The sequence below is a fragment of the Mya arenaria genome, chromosome 6 (genome assembly GCF_026914265.1).
Source record: "Mya arenaria isolate MELC-2E11 chromosome 6, ASM2691426v1".
In the NCBI taxonomy this organism is placed as follows: Eukaryota; Metazoa; Mollusca; class Bivalvia; order Myida; family Myidae; genus Mya; species Mya arenaria.
Genome location: NC_069127.1, coordinates 61,899,778 through 61,923,822, shown reverse-complemented (window position 1 = coordinate 61,923,822; position 24,045 = coordinate 61,899,778). Strand labels below are relative to the sequence as shown.

The window sequence follows — 24,045 nt, the reverse complement described above, 5'->3', positions numbered from 1 at the left end:
TTATTAGAACAAGTTTTTATCAGTATATATTATTTTTAGTGAGTAGATGGTAAACTTCACCTTTATAACGAGGACATCGTCTGAAATTTAAGCCAGTTGGAGGTAATACAAAATATTTATGTCATAGTAAGGAATTGTCGAACTCAAAATAAAATGTTCAGAGGCACCGATTTTCAGCTTCACGTTAGCATCTGTTATATCATATCAGTGTCGGATACCATGTTTTAGTAGTCCAAATAATTGTACGTTGACGGATTTTTTTAGATTTTTGATATGGCAAATCCTTCACGTACAAATTGTTTAGTATCAAAAGTGGGTAGTTGTTCCGATCAGGATTCTGAGTTAAAGCATATAGCATCTATAAAATATCATCAAAACAAGAAATATTACCAGATAATGTTATTTTATATTAGTTCCGTACACAAAAAATAAATATCCAACTTATAATTATGAATTTGACGGCTTTTCTCCATTTCATTCTGTCAAAACATAACGATATATACATGAAGGGCACCTGCAAGGCTTCAGGGCACAGTTTTAAATCGCTCGGAACATTTCGGCCATGGCCGAGTTGTTACGATTGTGCAACGAGGTCTATCTCGAAGCTTTGTCGGAGGAGTGATGAGTGTATTAACTGTTTGAAATTTGTCGAAAACACATAACTGTATAAGGCAACTGCCCAAAAAAAAACAGAGCGGTTTGAACAATGTAGTAGTAATACCGTCACCAGTGTATGTCCAAAGAGGTCTTTGTGTCAACGCATATAAAGTTAAGCTCCCTGTAAAGGGAGGCTACTCGTTTGGCCTTATGTGTAATACCATGTAATAAAAACTGTTGTCTGCTGCTTCATTGTGCTTCGAAAAACAGATTGCGATTGTATTACGGTGAGGATTTGGAAGTCCAATAACAGTATGTATTGTGAATATATACATTAAGTTGATAACGTTTTTATATGGATGTGTTAAAAAAGTATTGTTAGTTAATGGAGTATAAATCGGACACAGAAAACAATTATGCGAAGAGGAACAACTCGATACAATCGTAATAACTCGTATTACGATTGTATCGAGTTGTTCCCTTTCGCATAATTGTTTTCTGTGTCAGTCAACTTTCGTTTTATTGGAAAGGTAAGTAACTTGTTTTAATGCATTAAATGCTTGTTAAGTGCAAAATAACATTTCACTTACATGGTAAAATATGAATATAACACTTTATGATCAATTTCAACCATAAAATACTTCACTTAAAACAATTTCAATATTTTTAAAACACCCCCGTTTTTTGCACATTCCCGTTTAGACGTTAGGGATTGGAAGAATCCCGTATAACACGTCTATTATTTTAGACTACATGTTTTAGCACCAACCAGTTTTTGCCAGAAGTGGAAAAACTTTTGTTAGGGAATAATGATGAGTGTATTAACTGTTTGAAATTTGTCGAAAACACATAACTGTATAAGGCAACTGCCAAAAAAAAACAGAGCGGTTTTAACAATGTAGTAGTAATACCGTCACCAGTATATGTCCAAAGAGGTCTTTGTGTCAACGCATATAAAGTTAAGCTCCCTGTAAAGGGAGGCTACTCGTTTGGCCTTATGTGTAATACCATGTAATAAAAACTGTTGTCTGCTGCTTCATTGTGCTTCATTCGAAAAACAGATTGCGATTGATTTACGGTGAGGATTTAGAAGTCCAATAACAGTATGTATTGTGAGTATATACATTAAGTTGATAACGTTTTTATATGGATGTGTTAAAAAAGTATTATTAGTTAATGGAGTATAAATCGGACAAGTACAAATAAAGCACAGTGATTGGGAATGTGCTGAATTTTGACCTCTACAAAATTTAGTGACATTTTACCTAAAATAACCTAAAATATATATTTTTTTTCTTCAGATTCATCAAAGGGGTCACTCATATCCCTTTTATGAATCTGAAGAAAAAAATATATTTTAGGTTGGTTTAGGTAAAATGTCACTAAATTTTGTAGAGGTCAAAATTCAGCACATTCCCTCCAAATCACTGTGAAATAAGGTATATCATGCCAAGAAATACAAGCCTATTTTTCCAGTTTTCATTTCTACACGAGAGTCAACTTCAGCTACTCATTAACCCCTAATTGACCGAGATTCTAAGGTCAATTTCTCATGTTTATATCGTGCCTAGGGAATTGCTGCGGTTTGGGTCAAGATTTGGAAGAATGTATTTAATTTAGCCAAGAAAAATATTAATAAGTATTAAGTGTTATACATAATTATTGACAAGTTAAAATTAATATAAACTTATACATAGACTAACTTGTTGGTCTTTAATAACAGCTGCACTCTAACAGTTATACCATTTCTAGAACTTTTTATTTTTTGTCTTGGAAAGAGAACAATTTGGCGTAAATGTCTGCAAACTAATGATAAAAGATTGCTGACAAAAGATCAAATTTTAGTTTTTCATATTCCCGTTCGAAAATTAATGATTTATGGCTTAAACCGTTACTAACATCAACTTTTGAACTAAGACATAAAAATCTGCGATCAAATTTTTGTCAGCAGTCTTATATAACTGGTTTCCATGGATTTTCGCAAAAATTAGCTCGTTCCAAGACAAAATCATTAAAAAAATTGTAAAACTTTCAATCTGTGACAGTGCAGCTTTAATGAGTAACATTAAACTGTTTTAAACACGTGGCAGCTGTTAATCAAAATAGTACGCTTATGACAATCGTTTTATTTGGAATGTAAATGTAACCTGTATTGCTTATATGAATCTAGTTGTATTTATCAATCTAATGTATTTAGGGGTTTTACTAAGCATATAGATATTAATTTTACAATGGAAGCTTGATTGATTTCGCATTTTATAAAAGGTACGAAAACTCTTAATTATTCATTTTTAAAGCTTTGCCGTTGATCACTATTTTTTTTTATAAAACTCTTTAGTACTGTCGAACCCTATTGGCTCGAACTCATACGGACCGGGCAAAAATACCTCGAGCCTCAGAAAATTCGAGCCAAGCGGGAATGGTTACCTTCAGTATAATGGGACATTTTCGGGCCAACGAGGAATTCGGACCAAACGAGTTTGAGCCAACGGAGTTGTACTGTATGCGTAAACACCATGGAAAATACAATCAAAACTTGAAAATATATCATATTGGTGAAATCGAACTTCGAATGTCAAATCTACTTCAATTGTGTTTTCATCATCATGAACACATTCTAGGGCACTGTGAATTCATTCTCGTATAACATATGCATCTTGCATTTTTTTCATACCTTGATCTGTGTAAGAACATATTTTGGCCGACATAAAACCATTATCCTTGAGTGACTCGTTTTCTGTATTATATTGCCCCCCCCCTCCCCGCAACCCCTAAAAATAATAAATGACTTCCCACGATCGTGTCTGTAAAAAAGTATATAACCCCGAACAGAACCGACTATGTTCTATTAAAGTTTAAATTGATATATTAGGTGAGCATGTTTGGTCATTTGGTGTGTGCGCTTCTAATCTTAGTAATACAGCTGGTAATGCTTAAGTTTTTGCTGTCCATACTACCACTACTGTTTCTGCTATTGCCACTGTCACCAACACCGCAAAAACACCAGCGACGCCACTACCACCGCAACCATCACCACCACCGATATTGTGATGACTTTGCTTCCTCTAAAACAACTGACGCTGCTGTTGATACTGTTGTTGTTGCCACTTCTACAGCTTCAGCTATGACTCCAACTACTAACTATCCAATGAATACTTGTACTGCTGTTAATCTTGCGATAATCAACTATAAGTAGTTGTGGATGAAGGGATTACGTTTTTATATCATTTATTTACTTAAAATGATGAAGGCACAAACTAAAAACAACCTTTTTTTCGCAGATTTTTGACATCCACCGAAAAAATTCCTCCCCGGTATCATTTTAATTCGTGCAAATGAGTTAAAATATTAGTTTTAACATATAATATTATATTATATTTTACAACGATTTTGAAAATCATTATATCAATTGCTCATGTTGGCACGATTTAACGCGAGAGTGTGATCTTGTTTAGTGGTGGAAATCGGAGGACGAGTGATAACTTAAATGTCCGGCCCTATACCAAACTCACATGCGCCCACGCCGGGAATCGAACGTGGGATCTTCTTGGTGAGAAGCGAGCGCACTTGCCAGTGCGCTAACCGGACAACCACCCAGTAGTCGATAAAGTGTGACCCATGGGCCATTTTTTTAAGAATAATGACTGAGTCGTAGTTCTATTTGGGTTTAAATACATCCTTACGCAGGCCAAACCCTAATAGTTTCTTTTACAACAATACAGTAATGAAGTTGATAAATTAATCGACACAATCCAAGCTGAAGGTGCTATTTTATTACATTGAGAAGGTTGTGGAGTTATAGAATAAAGTAAGATATATCTGACAGGGGCGTAGCTAGGGTCTAAAAAGCTTGTAGGCTCGATGATACTATGTGAGATTGTGGACGTTTATATGCATATTACACACACTCAATTATACATTACAATTGCAATGTTTACAATACAACCAAGAAAAACACCCTGCACGTAGTTTAAAAATAAGAGCATCAATATTGATTTCGTTAAAATAAAGCAGACTTTTGAGTTGTTTAAAGTGTTTGAGTAGTTTTTGCTGCATTTTTTAGTTATTCAGATGTTCCAAAAAAAGTTGTAGGCCTATATGTAGCTACGCAACTGTCTGTACTTGATGTTTTAAATTTTTAAACATTACTCAAATGCTTGGTTTAGGGAATTATACTCTGTTGTCAAGAAGATTACATCAAAGTTTTAGCATTAGTTAATCAAGTTCAGAAGATCATGTCTATAATCAGTAATAAACTATTATTGAAATGTTTGTGTTATGTTTGACAAATATCGAAATATAAAAATTATGATGAAGCGTAAAACCTCATAATTATGCACTACTCCAAAAACTGACCAGATTCATTGCTCCCATGCAATTCATTCTGGGCGTAATGGCCATTAAATTTTGATGATTTCGCTATAAGCAGATAACTGATAATAGCTGCCTAGAGAATCACAAAACCATTGACTGGAAAATTCTGCATGTTGCCTGGTATATGCAGGCATAGACCCTGAAAACAAAGGTTTCCTTTTAAATAGAAAATTGGATAAGATTTCTTGGCATGTAAATTAGCTTCCCTTGGATTGCAGGAGAGACATGTCTGCTAGTAATATTACGTAAACTACTTGTTGTTCTGAAACAGTTCACATATTTCCTTTGCTTCGAACTCATTTAACATGGAATTATCCAAACATTACATATACTGAAAAACTTGTATCCAGCCTGGGTTAAAATACTATAAAACGCTTGGCATTGCTGGAACGAGCATGATTTGCTAGCAGGCTGAAATCTAAAAGTGAGTATAAAGAAATGCCTTAGTTTACATGAAAAGAATGGTGTAAAGGTTTTAAAAGTATACTTCTAGTAGTTTGCGTCATTTAAAGGCGTGTTTTGTAAACAAACTATTGTGAAGGAATTTTTGTTTTTTCTGTGTTTTTTTCGGCTTCGAAATAATAATAATAAATAGTGTTCTGTAACATTTTACATCTAATCTTTGCTTTAAAGTCATTTAACTTGGAATCATCAGAACGTTACACATAGTTAAAGCCTTGTATCCAGCTCGTGTAAAAATATCATAATACGTTTTAGGATGCCCGGGGCTGTTCCGGGCTGCCAGAAAACTAAAGTCGAAAAGTGGAGTAAAGTGATGTTTTTAGTTCACACAAAAAATAGTGTAAATGTTGAAAAAGTATTCATTTTAGTATTTTGCGTCATTTAAAGAGTGCTTTGCAAACGAACTGTTGTGAATGATTTTTTTTTCTTTTTTTTTCGGCTTTGAAAACATAAATTTCTGAATTTTCCGTGTTGTTAGAAAAGACAATATTCAGCATATAACGCTCTGATGCGTAGTGTGGTAAGGGGAAACTAAATTACAGTTAAATGGCAAAATGAAGTGTTTTGAATTTGAAGACGCGCTTTTATTTTTACAAAAACGACGGGAAACTTCGCACGATTTCGTCTTAGCAGAGCGATAAAAATCGAGTGAAATTGAAGCAAGATTACATTAAATAATTAGTGTTCTGTAACATTTTACATCTTATCTTTGCTTTAAAGTCATTTTACTTGGAATCATCCGAACGTTACACATAGTTAAAGCCTTGTATCCAGCCCGTGTAAAAATATCATAATACGTTTTAGGATGCCCGGGGCTGTTCCGGGCTGCCAGAAAACTGAAGTCAAAAAGTGGAGTAAAGTGATGTTTTTAGTTCACACAAAAAACAGTGTAAATGTTGAAAAAGTATTCATTTTAGTATTTTGCGTCATTTAAAGAATGCTTTGCAAACGAACTGTTTTGAATGATTTTTTTTTCTTTCTTTCGGCTTTGAAAACATAAATTTCTGAATTTTCCGTGTTGTTAGAAAAGACAATATTCAGCATATAACGCTCTGATGCGTAGTGTGGTAAGGGGAAACTAAATTACAGTTACCTGGCAAAATGAAGTGTTTTGAATTTGAAGACGCGCTTTTATTTTTACAAAAACGACGGGAAACTTCGCACGATTTCGTCTTAGCAGAGCGATATAAATCGAGTGAAATTGTAGCAAGATTACGTTAAATAATTAGTGTTCTGTAACATTTTACATCTTATCTTTGCTTTAAAGTCATTAAACTTGGAATCATCCGAACGTTACACATAGTTAAAGCCTTGTATCCAGCCCGTGTAAAAATATCATAATACGTTTTAGGATGCCCGGGGCTGTTCCGGGCTGCCAGAAAACTAAAGTCGAAAAGTGGAGTAAAGTGATGTTTTTAGTTCACACAAAAAATAGTGTAAATGTTGAAAAAGTATTCATTTTAGTATTTTGCGTCATTTAAAGAGTGCTTTGCAAACGAACTGTTGTGAATGATTTTTTTTTCTTTTTTTCGGCTTTGAAAACATAAATTTCTGAATTTTCCGTGTTGTTAGAAAAAAAATATATTCAGCATATAACGCTCTGATGCGTAGTGTGGTAAGGGGAATTAAATTACAGTTAAATGGCAAAATGAAGTGTTTTGAATTTGAAGCCGCGCTTTTATTTTTACAAAAACGACGGGAAACTTCGCACGATTTCGTCTTAGCAAAGCGATAAAAATCGAGTGAAATTGTAGCAAGATTACGTTAAATAATTAGTGTTCTGTAACATTTTACATCTTATCTTTGCTTTAAAGTCATTAAACTTGGAATCATCCGAACGTTACACATAGTTAAACCCTTGTGTCCAGACCGTGTAAAAATATCGTTATACACTTGAGGCTGCCCGGGGCTGTTCCGGGCTGTCAGAAAACTAAAGTCGAAAAGTGGAGTAAAGTGATGTTTTTTTAGTCACACAAAAACTAGTGTTAATGTTGAAAAAGTATTCATTTTAGTATTTTGCGACATTTAGAGAGTGCTTGGCAAACGAACTGTTGTGAATGATTTTTTTTCCTTTTTTTCGGCTTTGAAAACATGAATTTCTGAATTTTCCGTGTTGTTATGTCATTAAACTTGTTATCATTCGAACGTTTCATATACTAGAAGCCATATATTCAGCCCGAATACAAATACCATAAAACACCCGGGGCTGCCCGGGGCTGCTCGGGGCTGCCAGAAAACTAAAGTCGAAAAGTGGAGTAAAGTTATGTTTTTAGTTCACACTCAAAGAATAGTGTAAATGTTGAAAAAGTATTCATTTTATTATTTTGCGTCATTTAAAGAGTATTTTGCAAACGAATTATTGTGAATGATTTTTTAAATATTTTTTTGGCTTTGAAAACATGAATTTCTGAATTTTCCGTGTTGTTAGGTCATTCAACTTGTAATCATTCGAACTTTTCATATACTAGAAACCGTGTATCCAGCCCGAGTAAAAATACCATAAAACGCCCGGGGCTGCCTGGGGCTGCCCGGGGCTGCTTGGGGCTACTAGAATGAAAACTAAAATAGAAAAGGGGAGTAAAGTGATGTTTTTAGTTCACACTCAAAGAATAGTGTAGATGTGGAAAAAGTATTCATTTTAGTATTTTGCGTCATTTAAAGAGTATTTCGCAAACGAACTATTGTGAATGATTTTTTTCATTTTTTTCGGCTTTGATAACATGAATTTCTGAATTTTCCGTGTTGTTAAGTCATTCAACTTGTAATCATTCGAACGTTTTTATATACTAGAAACCATGTATCCAGCCCGAGTAAATATGCCATAAAACGCCCGGGGCTGCTTGGGGCTGCCAGAATGAAAACTAAAATAGAAAAGTGGAATAAAGTGATGTTTTTAGTTCACACACAAAGAATAGTGTAAATGTGGAAAAAGTATTCATTTTAGTATTTTGCGTCATTTAAAGAGTATTTTGCAAACGAATTATTGTGAATGATTTTTTTTCATTTTTCATATACTAGAAGCCATGTATCCAGCCCGAGTAAAATTATTATAAAACGCCTGGGGCTGCCCGGGGCTGTCAGACGCTTAAAATCAAAAAGTGGAGTAAAGTGATTTCTTTAGTTCACAAAAAAGGAGTAGTGTACATGTTTTTAAATGATTCATTTTAGTATTTTTGCTTCAGTTTAAGGTGTGTTTTGCAAACCAGGGAATGATTTTTTTTCATTTTTTATGTATTGTTTTGGCTTTGAAAACTGAAAACCGACGGGAAACTTCACACGAGTTCGTCTTAGCATAGGTGCTAATCTGCCCAGCTGCTCAGCTTTTGACTTCACGCCGTCAGGCTTCTAGACTGCTAACTCATGCTGCTATACTGCTAGTCTGCTAGGCTGCTGACTTCACGCTGCTAGGCTGTCAGTCTGCTGGGTTGCTGACTTAACGCTGCTAGGCTGCCAGTCTGTTGGGCTGCTGACTTCTGTACGCTGCTGGGCTGCTTGGCTGCTGACTTCACGCTGCTAGGCTGTCAGTCTGCTGGGCTGCTGACTTCACGCTGCTAGGCTGCTGGGCTGCTGACTTCTGAATTTGCTTCAGAGGCTCTTCTCGGATATAGTACCTGTGCGGAACGACTTTGTCTGCGACACATAATATAAATGTTGAAAAGGTATCAAAACTGCTTTACACGAAACGCATGCGATGAGTAGAGGTATTACACATGGTCTCAGAAACAAACAAAAAACGGCATCGTGTGCATATCGCTACAAAGGTACGATGACTAAGGCGATTAAATGCTGCAAAGAATCGTTGCTTTTGATGAAACTTGAATGCAATCCTTTAAACATGAACGGAAGCGACAGAGAAGCGAATAAGACATCAAAAACTCGCCTAGACCGGTCAAAATTTTGAATATGATTTTCGCGGCGTATTGACATCACAAAGGGTACCGGCGGTGTAATAGTAAATATGTACATTCACATTTCATTCCTTAACGATGGTTGTTGTTTATCCTTCGGACTCCACCCATTTGAACAGCCCCATTGCATACCATTCCCCAATAAAATGCAACATGTCGAATTTTAATCCTTAAATAAAGTGCACTACAATATGTTTCTTAGGACAATACTCCGTTCAGCATTACGCCGTAAGTGCTCAGGACTCATAGATAGCACACCGCTCAGTTTGCACGACAACGCGTCACCACACAGAAGTATGGATGTAAAGCTACTGAACTATTATTGCTGGGAAGTGTTTGATCATTCCCCATACCAGCCAGGCTCTCTCTCTCTCTCTCCCTCTCCCTCTCCCTCTCCCTCCCCCTCCCCCTCCCTCTCTCTCTCCCTCTCTCTCTCTCTCTCTCTCTCAAGAATCACTTCAAGGACTCATTGATGATAGTTTAGAGTGTGCAGTGAACGATGAGGTCCGATGAATCGACTTCAGTTGCCTAGCAAGGAGATTTAATTCAGTCATTCGCTTCAAGAGAGATTACATTGAGGAAAGTGAGGTCCAATTTGCGTTGAAAAGGCGCTGATTGCGAGTCCATGAATATGTTTGTTTGCGAAAGTCAGTAGTAGCAGACAACACGTAGTGCCGGGGGTGTTGAATGTTCTAGTCCATTACTCCTGTCATATTGTATGTAAGTCATGTGGATGTAGGTCATGTGATTGTAGGTCAACATTCGCTTTTCCCGGACGAACCATTTTGACAGCTCGGTTGTTCATACGTAATATAGAGGGTCAAGGCCGAGTGCATTAATTGTTTGGGCATTTATTCTTTTTCTAAGTATATATGGATCATGTCATTCTGTTGTATGGCACAAGCATACCTCGACATAGCTCTCAGAGGAAACTTTTTATGGCTTCCAGAAAAAGGATTACACAATGTGATGAGGTCACCCATTTTACACAAAATCGTCTGTACTCTAGTCGACAAACTTATACTTGCGGTGAAAAAACAGAACTCTCCGATCATATTTGAAAATTGATACGAACAGTACAAATAAAACTAAATGAATATCAGTTTGAATATATCTGTGAATTAAAAGCGAGTATGTTGCTGATACTCATGTATGTATGTTGCGGACAGTTAGTCTATGCATGTTACTGACTGTACTTCACAGGATAGTTACAACTGGTGTAAAGGTCGTCTTGCAAATATTAAAACTATGTTGTTGCAACTCGTCTCAAACATATAATAATAAGTTCAGGCCGAATTTAACTCTACCAGATTTTGTGATATACTGTAACCATGTTTTCCCCACGTCAAGATTCACCAGGGGCAAAAACTCATTACCCGTAAAAAGAACACTTTAGACATTCCAAAGAGTGTAATTTCCAAATAATTGTTGGATAACCAATGGATCAGAAATTATGAAATTATCCGAGACTTCCGGGTTCACTTTTATTTCACTATGGAATAAACCTACTTACTTGGTCAAAGATTCCGCAATTTTGTTCCGCATTGAACATGTACCTTTCTTACAATTCCGAACAAACAGTTTACGTTGGACCCCAGGTTTAAGTGATCCACAACCCCTCGCTCAAATTAGGACCTCGCTTAAGCTAAACACTAAAAGTTTAAGCTTTTCGAATAGGTCATATTTTTTTGTCGCATGCTGTATCAATGACTAGTAAGGTTGGTAACCTAAATCCGTCCCAATATTTACGCTACTTTTATCAAGTTACCATAAACAGCTGATTTGTTTGTTAACCTAGTGTATCGCGCTACTACTTTATGCCTTTATATACGGACTTTAGCAGATACTATGATTACTTGTTAGAAACACTTTTTAGTGAAATATAACTGATATAAACCATATTGTAAATACGTCTAAATATTAGTTATGGACATACAACAGAAACAATCGATTCTACGTCAAGTTTACTTACAAACTAAAATGTTATAGCGCATGGCCTAAACCTAACAGAACGGAACTCTTCTTTTCACACGGTAACAAAAGAACACTAACTATTTTTGCATTAAGACCCAACAACGATATGAAAGGGAGACACTTATGGAGTGGTTTCCCTTGCGTTTTCGAATCACAATCAGCCAAAATGCATTTATTAAGTTATTTGTTACCTATTAAGTGGAATTCGCAAACCATAACTAGTTAACCTGTTAATGTTGTACAGCTAATAAAGGTAACAGGTGGCAATTTTGGGCACTTTCAAGCCAGTTTTTAGTTTAATGATATTTATGTTACCGAAAAAGTTTCGCGAATATTAACTAAATAGCTAGATAATTATCGCGAAAATTAAGTGGTTTACACCAAAAAATTGGCGAACGTTAACAGGTTATCTTACGGCAGTTTTATGCCACCATAGAGACATAATCGCGAGAAACAACTGCATGCACTTCTATCGTGTTTTATATTAGGATTGTCTTCGTTCATCACAATTCAATCTTACAACCATATATATCGCTTGTAAATGTATCTGAACCAAAGCGTGTATACATATTTCTCCCTATATACCCTATATTTCCTTAAGTTGTCTAACTTTTTAAAATCGAATTTCATAAATATATTCCCGAAATGATACCTGTTTACCAATCAGCATTGGTAAAAAGAGGCTCGATTGCCAATCAATGCATACAAATGTAAAAACACTATTTGCCGCAATGTAATGCTTTTTAGAAATCATAGATGTGATTTACCTGTAACTCGTATATGAAATTTTCTCTCTAAATAATGTATTCATTGTATGTACATTTTGCGAAACACAATCGCCCTCTAAAATTGTGAACTTTTAAGTGAATAACTTCTTAAACATTTACATAAAGGTAATGTTTCCTTTCAATACAGTGAGTTGTTTCTTTTGTATTTGTTTTAAGTTTTAAAGGAGTTAACAAGTTGACAATCAAAGCGCAAAGGTCCCTGACATTCCGAACAAGGCACTTAATTGGCATTCAACATAATACTTTCTATTCAAATAAGTTCACCCATGACAAGTGAACATTTGATCTGAGCGTGACTTTGCCATACCAACAATTTTGTTTACAAAGAAAAACTTAATTTAACATTTGAGAGGATATGTGCTGTGAATAATGTATAAGCGAAATTACAAAAAAGCTTAATACGAGTTGCTCCAAAAATGCATCTGACGCGCATAATCCCCGCAGGCTCCATTCTAATGGCGATATTGGACAGATATATAAATGGAATAAATAGAAAACTATATTTCATTAAAAGAGAATATGAAGACACGGACGGGTGTCCACTCCCCCTTCAGTTTTTATTTCGTTTATATGAACAAAAAGCGTTTTTTCTTAGTTGCAGGCTAGGCCAGTTTGATCCCTTTTTACAACGATTGTGAATAATACCTAGTCACTTTCGTTGGCAAGATGTTGTTCGAGGGTGTGGTCTTGTGTTGGGTTGTGTGGGGAACGGGAACTTAATACAAACCATTCTCAGTGGTTATTCGATTAATTCATCCTAAAATTATAATATCGAGGTCGTTAACAGTGGTTGATAAAGCCGAAGTGTGAAAAATATTATTTGCTGAAAATGGCCAATTAAGGACAAAACTTGTGGTTAGTGTCATTCAAAACCTACTTTGATGTAAACAGATCTATTCTTGTTCAGTCATCCGCTACTCTCCTAATTGAAACGGCCGTACATTGGTGAATGGAAACACTGCCCTATTTTCAAAGCTTTCATTAGGTGGCATAATGTTTAAGGAAAACGACTTTTAACTTAAAGCTGCACTCTCACGGATTTACCATTTTTACAACTTGTTTATTTTTTGTCTTGGAAAGCGCAAATTTTTGCGTAAATATCGGCAAACCAATAATTTAAGATTGCTGACAAAAGATCAGATCGCTGTTTTTCATATTTCTGTTCAAAATTAATGTTTAATGGCTTAAACCGTTACTAACGGTTAAAGAAAAATGCATACAACATCAATTTTTGACTTAAACTAAAAATAAAAATATAAAAATCTGGGATCTAATTTTTTGTCAGCAGTCTTATATAACTGGTTTTTATGGGTTTTCGCAAAAATTTGCTCGTTCCAAGATAAAAATTTTTTTGTCTAAACGTTCAATCTGTGAGCTTTAAGGAAAATGACTTCAAACTTAAGCTTTAAACTGAAACCACTACATTTGTTCGCGGTGGAAAAGTCGGATTTTACAAACATTGGTGCGTCCTACATCGACATGATTTGGATACAGTATGACCTGAATAATTGTTTAAAACCTCCAAAACATCAGGCATAACCTGACGACTGCGTCTACTATTGAAAGGACATTTTTTAAACGATAGATACAACGGTTTAATTGAATTGTATACAAGAAATGTAAGTAAATTTAAATCTTGTGAAAAATCGATTAAAACGTTTTACATCTTGTTTCAAAGATTTGGGAGAAAAGTGGAGATTGAGAAATTCACATACAATATTTATATTTTGTAAAAAGTTCGTGATCATATTCCGGGTGATTTAAGTCACCATTAGTTTCATCCCTCACGATTTAGCATGCCAGTTTTAGTAATTGATACTATCTAAAACATAGTTCAAGTAATTTGAATATCTACACGAGAGACTATAATACCGTTGTTCATGAACCTTTGACATAACATACACGTACATCCAGAAATTGAAACATATTCTCTTTTAAAATGACAATTTTAAATTGAAATTAAACTTTAACATTACTAAACTGGTGGTGAAGAAGACAGCTCACGGGCAACGGCATGGTGTTAACAAAACTGTTTTAGTAATTTGGCTTGTAAACGCCAAATGCATATAGTTCCCCTTGTATGTATGGTTGTTGGACAAACAATGTTATTATCATTTAAAGTCAACAATTCGCAGAAATATCATGTAAAATCGTACCTGTTGTACACATAGATATTGTCATTTCGCGGTGTTTACGTCTCGCTTGGGCTACTATATCCAATGTAAACTGATGCTAATTCACTGTCGTTGGCCCGGGGTTATACTAGAATTTTGTCAAGGGTTGTCGGGAAAATCGATGTGCCAAGGAAAATCCCACTTGTCTGGCTTGGGGACTACCAAGCCAGGGCACGTATGCCCAATCTGGGAACCGAGCCCGGAACGGGACGCCTTGGTGAGAAGAGAGTGCGCTTTTGTCTTTGCCGATACATTTGACACGGAGCGTGCGTTCAATTTTCCAGACCTGATCAGACTGATGTGACCCAAAAATGAAACGTTTACTTATACACTAAAACCTAAGTAGGACACGACAAAATTTACAGTCTGGTAGCATTTTTTGAGAAAGAAAAAAAAACAAAAATGATGGACTGTCAAAACTATAGACTATTGGACGAATCACTTTTACAATAAGATTTACTTCATAGCGTTGCATATTGAATAACGTTCTAGTAGCCTTATATTTAACACTGATCATGTATAATTGAACACGGAACAAAGCCAAAGAAATACCAGAGACACATGATGCTACATGACAAAATGCACTAGTCATTTGTGACCACGAACCCCCAGGTTCAGGGATAAACCGGGGATAGCGGTTGAGATGGGCCGTGATCTTACCTTTCAGGTAGCCCCGCAGTGCCGAGTGAATGCGGTGGCTTTTTTCGCGCCGAAAATAGCGGGAATGGGCCTTACCTAGGATGTGCAGGACGGGGATTTTACCTGGGATTGGCTGGACCAAAAATCAAAGTATCGCTATTCACCGGCCCTTGGGGGGGGGGGCGTAGTAACAATTAACAGAAGCATAAAATAACCAAATATATAAACAACGGCACTGGTTAATATTGGTGTAACCGCATTGACAGTTTAAAATTTCCAGTCAAGATACTAGTAGTTTACGTTCCATTTCATTATACTTGCTTTATATGGGATATCACGTGCTATATAAAAAACCATTCACAAACTGACAATTTTTTATCATTGTATTGCGTATATTCCCTTATATTCGAAAAAAAGAAAATTATTTTTCAAACTGTTATTGCTAAAACATGATTGATACCTCAACAGAAAAGAGCTGTGTTAGCTTAACCGAAGGAATTATTAATCGATACACATTAATTCTTAATACTCAAAGATAAATTTAAGATTTTACAAATCGTTTTTACCTGCTTTTCGAATATACAGCTTTACATAATTTAAATTCTACCGTTCAAAAAGCCTTAAATGTTACAGGGACAAGCCCATAAGTATTTTGTTTTCAAGACCTTGTCAAGTTCATGAGAATTTAGCTTTCCAATGCAATTGATGATGTCCTTCATCTACGTTTAAGGCGTCATTTGTCCATGAACGCATACTTAAATTTAAGGAATTAAATGGGAAGCTTACATACCAGACACACATGATGTTACGAAATGTAACAAACGAAGCGAAACGTTACATTGCATATCTTCCTGACTGTACAATTGTATGATGCTTGGTGACCCTTTCCAAAGATACCGAATATATATATCGGGTCACCAGGAATACCAATTTAACATTATTGCATTATGGCACGATTAATTTGTTTAACAAATACCATAGTTCCGTTGAGCTTGAAAAGGAAATATATTATCAAAGGATGACAGTGAACTAGTGGTAAAGTAGTAGCCCTTTATCAAGAGGTTGCATCAGTACGCACATATATATATATAGACCATGTTCTGAATGGCAATTTTCTTTCTGATACTATCGAAGGTCAGAAATGACGCAGAGGTGACAGTCCAATTAATTGTGAAGGTACACAACATATGTTCTTAAACAAACAATAAAATAAAATAGTATATCATACAATAATAAACATATGTAAGAAATATAAAATGAAATGTGACAGTTATTAAAGACATTTATTACGTTTCCTATAATAAATCGTTACTCAGGTAAAAGATGTACATTTAATCAGTTCATTTGTACTTCGTGAAACCACAGACATCACATACATGTCACTAAATAACAAGGTTCACTAAGGCCACAACAAATGAGCGGTGAGTGCACAGCGTCCACTAAACACGTACTCATATGGCACTCGAATCTTGACGTTCACGGAAGCCTAACCGACCAATGACGATCACACAGCGTCACGGGCTCCGTTGTACACGTTCTACGACATCACTCGATGTTGACGGTCACGGAATCCGAATTTGGCATGACCGAAAGCCACACAGTGTCACCTGCCACTGATTACACTGTGACATATCTCCTAAATGAATTTCACGCTCCACGCTGACGTCCTTGCCGGGACAGACCGGAAGTTCGACCTCCCAAAACAGCTTACTACGTCTCTGCCAGCGGTATACTAATATAAAAAAAGTTCTCTACAATAACCTAATAATTAATAGCAAGTTATTGGAATGCTTTTCTTTAATATCGAAGAAACATATTATTGACAAAAGAGGATTTGAGCATCTTTTAAGCTAAAATAACCTTAACAATTATTTCAATGTAACATGGTTGATACTGTAAACAAGAGTTACATGTTTATCGGAAGTATGAATACAATGTGAAAGGCTTGCAGACGCTTCCAAAACATTGAAACGCAGTTCAATGAATGAATAACAAAAATCTTCAAAAATAACAATATAACAATAATTGCTAATACAATTAATAAACTAATTCGGCAATTTACATCAAACAAAACAATTGTAGTACAACTCCGTCCATTTCACACGTCCCGTCCCGTTGGTAGTACATTCATATTTAAATATAGTGGTCAGTCAAGCGAATCGTTAAATCAGTTGATAAACATCTCTACCTCAACAATAAAAACAGTGCTTTAAATCGTGAATAAATTAAATGGTTCCTTTATATTTAAACTCAAAATGGAAATAGAAGATTTGTGACAGACATATTATAATTGTTAATCAAGATTAATAAACCTATACTTGGGTTCTATTTTGTTTAGTTCATAGTTAAATCGACGATGACCTGATTGTTCCCCCTTCTTGTTAAGTGATAATGACTTTCTGAAAGGTTTAAACGATTCACAATCTCCCGCTCCAGTCAAAACCTCGTTAGTACTTGACATCAGAAATTCAATACTTGTGAATAAGTCAAATTCATTCCCTCTGACTTTATCAATGATGAGGTTTGTAACTTAAATCCTTTCGTTCCGCGCTATTTACGATATTTTGAAATGACCATAGACAACTGCCTTATTTCTTTACCCAGGGGCGCGCGCTATTGCTTTATGACTTTGATCAGTGGATTATATATTACAGAATCTATGATTACCTTTAAGAGCTTTTTTCATTTTATGATTTGTAGAATGCAACCTACATTTTCAGTCAATGAAAATGCTCATCGCCCTGTCTTAAATACTACGCTTAATCATAAAGTTTCAACTTTTAGCGGGCCTTTGAAGCTCCGCCCTTTCAATATATATGTCAGTGTTACAAAGTTTGGAATTTGCTATTCCTGTCTATTATATTAAATAACCTTTCAAAACACGGTGTGCACTGTTTCGTTTACATTCTATCAGAATATATCTCTTTGTGTATTGTTTTTTAGCCTTTGAAATCAAAGTAATACATAAACAATATAAAAAGTATTTTGTTTTGTTAACATACTACTCTTGTTTCGTGATGTACATGCGCGAATGATTTTCTCGGAGGTATTTGTGCTTATTTGGAATTAAAAATGAATCTAGAAAAAAAACATCAACAAACCGGCAAAATAGCAGCCACTTCAATGAAGAATCGATTGTCAAAAATTTAAGTCCCAATAAGGCGATGATCAAACGTTTTGTTTACTGCAGTAAAGGCGAGCATTGCATGATCATTATTTAACATGTGGATGGAATTCGTTCTCAAATTTCTAAACTGTTGTTAAAATTATTCAATTTTACTTTCTATTTATTCTGCCACCCTTTTCCTGAACTACATTCAATCGAATTGGGTACCCATTAGTTTAGGTTTTGCGTTGAATGCGTACCGGCCAATTAAAATGCTTACATTTTATGTCAACTAGTAGATATGAAGTAAAATTGTGATGGTAAAGAAGAAGGCTGATTCGCTCCGGTCATTCTTAATAAGTTTTTACATAATTAATATCTACTTACTATTACATAATTGCTTTAAAACATCAGGCACATTTAAAACTCGGTTATGAACCGGCAACAGAAATAAGTGCATAGCCCAAATTTTTTCATAGTTGCTCTTTTCGCACGGTTACAAAAGAGCAACTTCATTGTTTACAGACTGACAAGGGTTTTACATTCAAGAACCACATATCGTGAAAGTGAAACAACACAACTAAAAATAACCAAATAAATATAAAAAAATATCACATTCGAAATAAGTCGTAATGTTTCATTTTTTACCTTACAGCTGCACTCTCACAGATTGAACGTTTTGACAACTTTTTTTTCTTTGAACGAGCCATTTTTTGCGAAAATCCATGGAAACCAGTTTAATAAGACTTTTTCACTTTATTGGACTGCGTTCTGTACTTTATCTTAACTAACTGTCCAATATTCAAAGAATGTACTGCCCAATATTTTAATAATGGACAGTCATTGTTCAAATAATGGACAGTCATTGTTCAAATAATAGACAGTCATTGTTCAAATAATGGACAGTCATTGTTCAAATAATAGACAGTCATTGTTCTAATAATGGACAGTCATTGTTCAAATAATAGACAGTCATTGTTCAAATAATAGACAGCCATTGTTCTAATAATAGACAGTCATTGTTCTAATAATAGACAGCCATTGTTCAAATAATAGACAGTCATTGTTCTACTAATAGACAGTCATTGTTCTACTAATAGACAGTCATTGTTCTAATAATAGACTGTCATTGTTCAAATAATAGACAGTCATTGTTCTTCTAATAGACAGTCATTGTTCTACTAATAGACAGTCATTGTTCTAAAAATAGACAGTCATTGTTCAAATAATAGACAGTCATTGTTCTACTAATAGACAGTCATTGTTCTACTAATAGACAGTCATTGTTCTAATAATAGACTGTCATTGTTCAAATAATAGACAGTCATTGTTCTTCTAATAGACAGTCATTGTTCTACTAATAGACAGTCATTGTTCTAATAATAGACAGTCATTGTTCAAATAATAGACAGTCATTGTTCGAATAATGGACAGTCATTGTTCTAATAATAGACAGTCATTGTTCTAATAATAGACAGTCATTGTTCAAATAATAGACAGTCATTGTTCTAATAATGGACAGTCATTGTTCAAACAATAGACAGTCATTGTTCTGATAATAGACAGTCATTGTTCTAATAAAAGACAGTCATTGTTCTAATAATGGACAGTCATTGTTCAAGTAATAGACAGTCATTGTTCTAATAATAGACATTCATTGTTTTAATAATAGACAGTCATGGTTCTAATAAAAGACAGCCATTGTTCAAATAATAGACAGTCATTGTTCTACTAATAGACAGTCATTGTTCTAATAATGGACAGTCATTGTTCTACTAATAGACAGTCATTGTTCTAATAATAGACAGTCATGGTTCTAATAACAGACAGTCATTGTTCTAATAATAGACAGTCATTGTTCTAATAATAGACTGTCATTGTTCAAATAATTGACAGTCATTGTTCTTCTAATAGACAGTCATTGTTCTACTAATAGACAGTCATTGTTCTAATAAGAGACAGTCATTGTTCAAATAATAGACAGTCATTGTTCTACTAATAGACAGTCATTGTTCTACTAATAGACAGTCATTGTTCTAATAATAGACTGTCATTGTTCAAATAATAGACAGTCATTGTTCTTCTAATAGACAGTCATTGTTCTACTAATAGACAGTCATTGTTCTAATAATAGACAGTCATTGTTCAAATAATAGACAGTCATTGTTCGAATAATGGACAGTCATTGTTCTAATAATAGACAGTCATTGTTCTAATAATAGACAGTCATTGTTCAAATAATAGACAGTCATTGTTCTAATAATGGACCGTCATTGTTCAAACAATAGACAGTCATTGTTCTAATAATAGACAGTCATTGTTCTAATAAAAGACAGTCATTGTTCTAATAATGGACAGTCATTGTTCAAATAATAGACAGTCATTGTTCTAATAATAGACATTCATTGTTTTAATAATAGACAGTCATTGTTCTAATAAAAGACAGCCATTGTTCAAATAATAGACAGTCATTGTTCTACTAACAGACAGTCATTGTTCTAATAATGGACAGTCATTGTTCTACTAATAGACAGTCATTGTTCTAATAATAGACAGTCATGGTTCTAATAATAGACAGTCATTGTTATAAAAACGGACAGTCATTGTTCTTATAATAGACAGTCATTGTTCTTATAATAGAAAGTCATCGTTCAAATAATAGGAAGTCATTGTTCGAATAATGGACAGTCATAAGAAATAGTGGTAAGGTGTGATAAACATACTGTAGAATTAAGACGAGCGTTGACAAACTTTTTTTTCTATTGTGTAAAACGTTGCACTTATTTGAAGAAAAATAACTTTAAAACCCTTTCCATTTAGGTTAGATAAATAATTATAAAATGTGTTGTTGTTTTTTATTTCAATTTCGTTTTTTAAGGTTGTAACAACTCAACGCCCAATAATGATGTGCCTGACGTTTGCGCAGCCGTTTATGTACTTACATGTTGAAAAAAATAATGTTTCCCTCCAAAACTATAAATAGTTATTTTAATAGCTCAGTATTAAAAATGAACAAGGTCAATCAACGAGTTAAGGTCTCTGACCCTGCAAAAAAGCATTGGTCATGAAACATAATACACTCTGTTCAAAAGATTTCAATCGAGTGATCATTTGAACATCTTAGCGTTATTAGCGTCTCAAATATCTTATTTACAAAGAGAAACCTGTTTATTCAGTAGAAAGGATAGCGAATTGGATTAATTAAAGAAATACTTAAAAAGTTCAAATAGGTCTCTCAAAAACATAATTATACAATAATGTTATGAAAAAAAATATCAACAGCACTGTCGAATTCAGATGCGCGCATCCCACATATATTTGGCAATATCGGACAAATATATGAATGATATACATAGATTAAACTATTTTTCATTAAAAAAAAAGATTTTTAAGAAACGGACTGGTACCCACTCCCTCTCCATCTTATTTCTTTCGGTTTTATGGACAAGAAGTGTATTCCCACTAACCACTGATACTGCCACTAAAGCCGTACATATCAGCGCGGATATGTTCGGAAGAGAAAAATCAAGCCAGCATAAATTTTATTTTGTATATCGGTTATTCACCTTATGTCTGCATTAAACATGCTATTAAACTTAAAACAAACCATCATCCATACCGAAAAACGATACGAAATAGTTGCCGAAATAAGCTGTGAATTTTTTGCTTTGCTGAAAGATCGTCAATTTAGGACACAATGAATGTTAACTGTCATGAAACGATTATTTTGTTGTAAAAATTCTAATTATGTTCAGTCACCCGCTACTCTCAAAATTAGAACGGCCATACATTAACCAATTATCTTACACACGAATGGATGAACAGTCTTACTTTGACTGAGTGGCATAATATAATGGAAAATGACTATTGACTTAAGCTTTATCAAGGGCTTGCGAAGGAATAGTGAGGGTTTCAGGGACGGATGAAGGATTCGACGATAGAGGGGGCGTTACATAGTGGCCTTCCGCCCCTCCCTCAGAAACGAAATTTATCTGATTTAAAGAGTTTTAACAATTTCTATTATTTTATTACTTTTCTTCTTCTATATTGAAATAAAAAGTAAACTTGGCTGATTTTTTTTTTTTGATTTTTTTTTTTTGGGGGGGGGGGTGGGGTTGCGCGTCGGGTGCGCCCCCCTCTCCCTCTGAATCCGCTTGTGGGTTTACGTACACTGGTATGTCCTACATTTACATTGCTTGGATACAGAATGAACTTAATAATCGACAAAAAAACTTTAAACCCTCAGACACTACCTGTATTCTTCCACTACTACAGACCCCAGAAATATAATTCGGTCATATTATTTATTGAATTTGCATTTTGTTTTTCCCAACCTTCCGATACAGTTCATGACATGTCGTTAAATAAGATGATTTCCCATCGTTTCATTACTCTTACATTGTGTGAACACTAATTGTAGTCTTTCTGATAAGGAAGGCTTAAGTGATATAGACATTTGATGTCAATAATTAATTTGTAGTTGGAAAAATTAAATAGAAACAATTTGGTATTCGAAAACGACAACGCCAAACATATCGAACAAAGCAGATAGACATGACGGCCCCCTGTCATGGAATCTTACCAACTTGTACATACTTCAAAGAAATTAAATAAATAGACACTTTTTAGAATGCTTTTATTCATGAACCTTTGGAAAAACTCACGTACATCTTTAGAAAATCGACACATTCCGATTTACATTTTTTATATATAAAATTGAATGAATTACAAAATTAAGTTTAAACTTTATCTAATATACAACGATTTTGAAAAAGGTATATGAAGTAATACTAAGTTACTCTCGTTAGCACATGTTTTGCGAGAGTGTGATCTAGTGTTGTTGGGAAAACGGAGTACCATAGTTTGTATGGATTGTATTTCATTGGTCCTTCTTGGTGACCACCAACCAAACTCAAGAACGCACAGGCCGGGAATCGAATTCGGGACACCTTGATGAGAAGCGGCTGCGCTAAAACTTAATGTAAATACCTATTTCAGGTGAAATAGCTGTTTGTGTAAGTGGCCAGAACAGAAAACAAAGATGCCTTCCAATATCTGTGGTAACAGTATATTCATGACCGTAATGACATTCTGTGTTCCTCTCGTTCATTCGTAAGTAATTTGTAGCTGATACTTTTGTACGTGATAATAATTTTGATATGTTAAACTTATTGTGCTAGTCCTTTTACATAAATATTATGTATATGAAATAAAGTATAAGTAAAATATGTATATAACTGCAATTTATAAGTATGAGTTGGATCATTCTTTTAATTTCCGATTGATTGGTTTTATGAAAGAGCGAAAGGCCGAAAACTGTCCATTATGTCAGAGAAAGAACAGTCCTAGGCCCGCGTTGATAAACAACGAGATCCGAATTTTAGGCAAAGCAAAACACGTTCGCGCTCAATTACGAGTACATATAAATTGTAAATATTTTTTGGTCATTATCTTATTTATTTTTTTAAAATACAACCTACATTTACAGCCAATGAAATTGCAGATAGGCAATTATTAAGAACTAGGCTTATGAGGCATCATTCAGAATTTTAACTTTCGCGGTTGTTTAAAGATCCGTTCACTTCCACTTTAATATCCGATACACAATCTTTGCATCAGATTTTGCGTTGACAATGTGTCAGCCAATGAGGTTGTATAAAGGTTAGATAGATGACCTGAATTAAAATCTCATGATAAAGAATGGCTCGTTCGCTACGCTCTCTGTGACCATTCTTTATCATTAAGATTTTAATTCATGTCAACCTAATGTATTCAAATTCAACTTCTACATATATATATATATATATATATATATATATATATATATATATAATAAGTGCAAACTGTGTTTTTATTTTGCATTATTCACTTAAAAACAGAAACTTTTTAAGTTGAAGAAGTTTGTGTTTTTTCTCGTTAAGGGATATACAACTAATACACATTGTCCTTCTTCCTAACGGCTGGACAGACCTCATTCACATCTTTATTGGGCATTGAGTTGTAACAACCTAAACATCAGATTT

At 34.6% G+C, this 24,045-nt stretch overlaps 1 protein-coding gene across 1 annotated transcript in view; it reads left to right on the top strand.

The window, feature by feature from the left end:
• The first annotated feature begins 1,631 nt into the window (after window positions 1-1,631).
• LOC128239465 (multiple epidermal growth factor-like domains protein 11) overlaps window positions 1,632-24,045 on the top strand; it is a 47,439-nt gene continuing 25,025 nt past the window's right edge. Inside the window, exon 1 of the mRNA XM_052956108.1 lies at window positions 1,632-1,709. The gene's annotated coding sequence lies outside the window, so the exon portion shown is untranslated. The remainder of the gene's footprint in view (window positions 1,710-24,045) is intronic.